Below are 6,989 nucleotides of genomic sequence, written 5' to 3'. Positions count from 1 at the left end.
GTGATGGCCATGACATCTATAATATGATTTATTGTTGGCAACTATGACAAAAGCTATTAAGCCTATATCGAACTAAAAATACAATTTTGATGGTTTTTCTCCTACTGCAAAGCACATAAATATTTAGATATAAATACATTATAACTTTAATTTTTGTTCTATATATGTGCTGGTATAATGAAATATCGAGTTACGTGACCTCTGAGGACCCATAAAATTTTATCAACAAGGAGTTAGTTACCGACGTGTCCAAGGTTGGTCTATCCATCGATGATTATGACGGGAGACCTCTCTCAACTTTTCACATGGTAGCCCTCAACATGCATTGTACACATGTATTTATTTAGACTGGATTAGATAAGTAATAAAGTGCTCAAGATTTCGGTTCACGTTTTGATTAGTTGAACTGTCGGCTAATCTAGATTTCAATAAGATGTTAACAGTTTGGTATTATAAATCTTTATTTTTTTAGAGATTGCAAAAAGTCAATGGTTCAAATATCCATAATATTATATTTATTATTTATTATTTATTTTATTGGAGAAAGAAAAAGATAACCTGAGCGGATAAACGGACAACCAAAAAAATAGCAAAAAAAATCCAAAAAATGGATGGAAACTGAAACGTACAGGAACCAACGTAGGAAAAGAAAATTATTATTTATTTATTAGACAAAAACCGAAGAGAACACGGTTAATAGGATCGGCGGACATAAAATTGACTTGAAAAAAAATAGTTGCATGATTGCCAAAACCGAGCCACTTTAGGATTATTAGGTTGGACGAAAATTTATTTGTGGTAAGAAATTTTGACTCTTCATTATTAGGTCGAGGTATAGATAGATATAGATTTACTCTCTTGTTCGTAATCGGATTGGGTCGAGGCGTTATTATTCGTGCTGCTACGTAACCTATTGAGAGGCAAAAATATAACCATATATCTAGCGTTCCTTACCCAGGCCCAGAGCTGTGAAGGCGATTCCTCGCGAAGAAATTGAAACGTGACGATTCGAAGGCGGAAGGAGGGTGGAAGAAGACGGATATGTCTCTTTTGGGGACGCTGTCGACGACTCTGTCTATGAAGAAGATAGTTGAACTTGCAGAAGTGGATCGAGGGAAGGAGATGACGAGGGACCTAGAACACACAGGGTTGATGTCAGATGCTGATGCTGAGGCAGCTGAGCAAGCTATCCAATTTCGCAGGAGCTGGATTACTCAATGGTCCGGCAGCTACGGATCATTTGATGACATCAGTGAGTTCTTGATTTAATTTATTTAATGTTATGCGTCTACTAGGGCTAGTTTTTATTCGATTTAACTAGTGGTCTATAGGATCTCGATCCATTGATACTTATCCTATCTAGGGATTGCTTTTATCCCTCCTGAATATGGTAGAAAATCCTATTGCCCCTTATTTTAGTCTGATGTTTGTTAATGGGTTTGAGATACATATATTTGATATAGGAAGAACTCAGCAGTAAACAAAAATAGCTTCAATGCATCATCACTGCACATGTGTTATCTTGTGTCATTGTGTTGTTATTACAGCTGCAGTTATTGTTCTATAAATTCTAACTCATTTCCAAATCTCCTACAATTATGTGCAGCGATCATTGATCCCGTGCGTTTTACATATGATCCTCCGCCTCCATCTGCCAAGCTCTGCGATACCGTACAGGTTTTTTCAGTCAAGGTTGCAGACATAATAGGGGACTTACAGTGGCCACTTGATGTGTTCGGTATGGTTTCTTTACGTGACTCTGTTGACCGAAATCGCAACATTATCTTTTACCGGACAAGGGACAACTGCCAAGCTCTTACTGAAAAGGTATAATGGTTACTCCCGCTTCACTGTTTTTGTTATTTCTTTCTGTGATGCAGTGCTGCCCAACACTGTTATCATGTTTTCTACCAACTGTCCCAGCTTTCTGCCCTTGTTAGTTGCCATATCATGCCGCCATGCATAATATGCCTTCTTTGCAGCAGTAGGTTTGCACTTGAGGATCGTAGCTGTAGAGATAAGGAATAGGAGCCACGATGATCACTAGGATAGCCAAGGAGGACACATGCTGTTGATCGAGCACTGAGTTTATGTGGTGCAACAGAAGCTTGGCATCCAAATACCCGGAGATGATCATAGCATGGTGGTGCACCGAGCAGGAGCTGGTAAGGAGTCAGTGAGCCACTCACTTGACAAGGCCACCGATTGACAAGATGCGTGGCGGTGGAGAGGGCTTCAACCCAAAAAGATGGAGGCATGCCGGCATAGAGCAGTAAGCTGCGGACGCAATCATTTAGAGTACGCAGAATGTGCTCGGCTTTGCCATTCTGAGGAGAAGTATAGGGACACGAGAGATGAAAGGCAATGCCATGAGCAGCAAGATGTGAACGCAAAGCATGGTTATCGAATTCTTTGCCGTTGTCTGACTGAAACGCAATAAGAGGAAGTTGAAATTGAGTACAGACATAGGCATGAAAGGACAGTAAGCAAGCAAACACATCTGATCTGTTACGCAGTGGGAACGTCCACACATAGTGAGTGAAGTCATCAATAAGAAAAGGTAGTACTGGAAACCAGAACAACTAGTAACCGGAGATGTCCAGACATCGGCATGAACAACCTGAAATGGAACATAACTAACTGTGTCTGAAGAAGTAAAGGGTAAACGAACATGTTTCCCTAACTGACAAGCAGAACATAGATGGCTAGATGACTTAGAACATTTGAAATCAAGATGACGCAACGTCTGTTGAAGTAAACGACGCCCGGGATGCCCCAACCGGAGATGCCATAGCTCAACAGAAGGTGAGGAGGACGCAGTGGCAACCAGAGTTGCCGGTGACAATGACGCCAAGGGGTACAGATCGCCGGCGTTGTTACATCAGAGGAGCACCGTCCATGTGTGTCGACAAAAGATGCTCGGCAGTCCACCGAGGCGTATCCCACGATGGTAGATCTGTCGTAGAGGTGAGCGAGATCAGGAGCGAGATGGTAATACAAGCACCAAGACACAAGATTTAGACAGGTTCGGCCGTCAGTATGACGTAATACCTACATCCTGTGTTCTGATGTATTGCATTGAGATGTATGGATCGTGTCCACTAGGGGACCCCTGACTTTCCTTATATACTCTGGAGGGGTAGGGTTACAAAGAAAGTAGCCTATTTAGTACTATACAATATCTTGCGGTGCACGCCGAGCAGCGCCGTGCATGCCTTGATCTTGTGGGCTGGGCCACCTCTGATGGTGCGGCCCATGTCTTGTCTTGTGGATACCGGGGGCCATACCCCCACAGTTAGTCCCCGAGCCTGACAGTAAGTGACGTAGTCACGTGGTGCCAGGGTCAGAAAGTAGAAGACTAGCCGAGCAAGCAGCCAGTCCCCGGACGTAGCCTCGAGATGAGAACAAGCACATTCACCGCAAGGTGAAGTGTGCCCACTTAGTCCCCGAGCCTGCTGGAAGATGAAGAATGAATCTTGTAGCAGGGTCAAAGAAAAAAAAGTCTGAAAGCTTTGCCGACGTCGTCCGACATGCGCGCATCAAGACCCCAGACGTACTGCCTAAGATCAGCACCCTGATCCGAACAGCATGAAGCAGCTTGATAGCACACCGATAAGACGTAGCAAGATCTGACTACCAAGGGAGCACCGAGGAGTCCCCGGCGTCGCTGATGATGTCCGAGCGCCGAAGAGCGAGGAGTCCCCGGTGTCGCTGGCGATGTCCGAGCATCGAGGAACAAGGAGTCCCCGGCGTCGCTAGCGATGTCCGAGCACCAAGGAGCGAGGAGTCCCCGGTGTTGCTGGCGATGATCGAGCACCAAGGAGCGAGGAGTCCCCGGCATTGCTGGCGATGTCCGAGCACCGAGGAGTCCCTGACATCGCTGGCGATGACTGAACATCGAGGAGCGAGGAGTCCCCGGTGTCGCTGGCGATGACCGAGCATCGAGGAGCAGAAGTCCCTGGCGTCGCTGACGATGTCCGAGCACCGAGGAGCGATGAGTCCCCGGCGTCGCTGGCGATGATCGAGCACCGAAGAGCGAGGAGTCCCCAACGTCACTAGTGATGACCGAGCACCGAGGAGCGAGGAGTCCTCGATGTCGCTGGCGATGTCCGAGCACTAAAGAACGAGGAGTCCCCGGCGTCGCTGGCGATGTTCGAGCACCGAAGAGCGAGGAGTCCTAGTACGTGAACTAGACAGAGATTAGAGGGAGGAGTAGTGCTAGGTTACCAACCATCGTAGGCCTTCAATCTAGAGACGTCAGCCATGGTAGTTGTGTCGGTGTCTGCGCGAGGGCAGCGACAGTCGGTGAGGACGGTGACGATAGGTGGTGAAGACCGGTGGCGGCGCAGTGTAGTGGTGCCGGTGCTTCCCGTCATTGGATGCGCCCCTCACTAGATCGGGTTAGGGTTTATCGATGGGGAGCTCGGCTCAGGCGAACCTCATACTCAGAGCCGCCGGTCCCCACCTCTATATATAGCGCAGTGTGACAGGGGCCCTCCAGCCATAGTGGGCTAGGCACCCCCGACCAGGGCGCGGATCAAAGGCCCAACTAGGCCGTTGGGCCCAGTTTGCGATTAGAGATCAATCTAACAATCTCCCTCTTGATCTCTTACCATCTTTTAATTTTATATCATTTACTTTTGTTCATTCCATTACAGATTAGCGCATAGAGCATGTTTCATCGTCACGGACAATTGTCGATAGATTTAACAACTACAACACACCACTCTGTTCTGAAATAGATACTTAACTTTGGGCCTTCTTTTATCCAGGAATTATAGGCTTTTCCTTAAACCCATGCCGGCTACATGTTCTCTGAACACATTGGGTGGTAAGCCTTTTGTAAGCGGATTCGCGAGCATCTTTTCAGTACTTATATGCTCAAGACTTATGACATGATCCCAGACTTTATCTTTTACAACATAATACTTTATGTCAATGAATTTGGTAGCACCACTTGACTTATTGTTGTGAGCATACTGTACTGCCAGATTATTATCGCAGTATAACTTAAGTGATCTATAGATGTCGTCAACCACCTTGAAACCGGGTATGAACTTCTTTAGCCAGTTCACCTGCCCTATTGCCTCATAACACGCTACAAACTCGGCATACATTGTGGATGATGTAATAACAGTTTGCTTTGAACTTTTTCATAAAATAGCTCCCCCTACAAGAGTGAATACATATCTAGACGTGGATTTTCTATCATCTCCCGCATAACCAGAATCTAAATATCCCACTATATGGAGTGAATCTGATCTTCTATACGTCATCATGATGCTTTTCGTTCCTTGCAAATAACGTAAGACTTTTTTTACTAATTTCCAGTGTTCTGTTCTAGGATTGCTCTAGAATCTACCAAGTAACCCGGTAACAAATGCCAAGTCAGGGCACGTACATACTTGAGCATATTACAAGCTTCCGATAGCTAAAGCATATGAAACCGTTTTCATTTGATCGATCTCATACTGATTCCTAGGGCATTAAAAATCCCCATATCTGTCACCCTTGACTATAGGAGCAGGTGATGGACTATATTTGTGTATATTGAATTTCTTTAAGATCTTTTCTATGTATGCTTTTTGTGACAGCCCTAATATCCCTTTACTTCTATCTCGGTGAATCTCGATCCCTAGAACGAACGAGGCTTCACCAAGATCTTTCACATCAAATTTTGAGGACAAAAACTTCTTTGTTTCCAGTAGTAGACTGACATCACTACTAGCAAGTAAGATATCATCGACATACAGGACAAGGAAGATAAACTTTCCATTCTTAAACTTTGCATAGACACAATTGTCCTCTATATTCTCTTTAAACCCAAAATTCCTTATTATCTGATCAAACTTCAAGTACCACTATCTTGAAGCTTGTTTTAATCCATAAATGGATTTCTTTAGGCGGCATCCCATTCGTTCTTTTTCTTCCATGACAAAACCTTTCGGTTGTGCCATGTAAACATTTTTCTCCAAGTTCCTATTGAGAAATGTCGTCTTTATATCCATCTGATGTAATTCTAAATCATAATGTGCCACTAATGCCATTATAATTTTGAAGGAATCCTTACATGAGACTGGAGAAAAGGTCTTATTATAATCAACCCCTTCTCTTTGTGTAAAGCCTTTTGCCACAAGTCGCGCTTTATATCTCTCTATATTCCCTTGAGAGTCAAGTTTTGTTTTGTAGACCCATTTACAGCCTACTGTTTTGGCTCCTTTAGGAATTATTTCTAAGTCCCAAACTTTATTGGTATTCATAGATTTCATTTCATCTTCCATGACCTCAAGCAACTTTGATGAATGATCACTTCTCATGGCTTCTTCAAATGAGGTGGGATCATCCTCCATTTGAAATTTCTTAGTGTCGTATACTTCATAGTCAGCAACAATAGCTGATTTTCTAACTCTTTGAGACCTTCTAGGGGCCTTCATATTTAGCACATCTTCTGTTTGAGGTTGTTGTTGCTCCCCCTCATGTGTGGCAATAGGTTCAACAGGATCGATGGCGGCGCAGTGCAGTGGTGGCGGTGCTTCCCAGCATTGGTTGCGCCCCTCACTAGATCGAGTTAGGGTTTATCGTTTGGAGCTCGGCTCAGGCGAACCTCGTACTCAGAGCTACCGGCCCCACCTCTATATATAGCGTAGTGTGATAGGGGCCCTCCAGCCATAGTGGGCTAGGCGCCCCCGATCAGGGTGCGGATCAAAGGCCCAACTGGGCTGTTGGGCCCAGTTTGGGATTAAAGATCAATCTAACAGGTGGAACACCAGTAGGAGGCACAGGTGGCTATGGAACTATGCCGCCAGGAGCTTGAGGGAGAGAGCTGGTGAAGTACGCCTGCTGGGTAGGTGTTCCTAGACGAGGGCTGAGGACGCCGGCCCTTGGAACGCGGAATGGCATTGGCCACGGCTGCACCATGCCAATCCACGGATTGAGGCCAGGCATCTAGCCAGTCTGCTGAGGGTGAGGCACGTTGGAGGATAGTCCTG

Source organism: Miscanthus floridulus, chromosome 4, assembly GCF_019320115.1.
Source record: "Miscanthus floridulus cultivar M001 chromosome 4, ASM1932011v1, whole genome shotgun sequence".
Taxonomy (NCBI): domain Eukaryota; kingdom Viridiplantae; phylum Streptophyta; class Magnoliopsida; order Poales; family Poaceae; genus Miscanthus; species Miscanthus floridulus.
Note: the sequence above shows the minus strand (reverse complement) of the source record.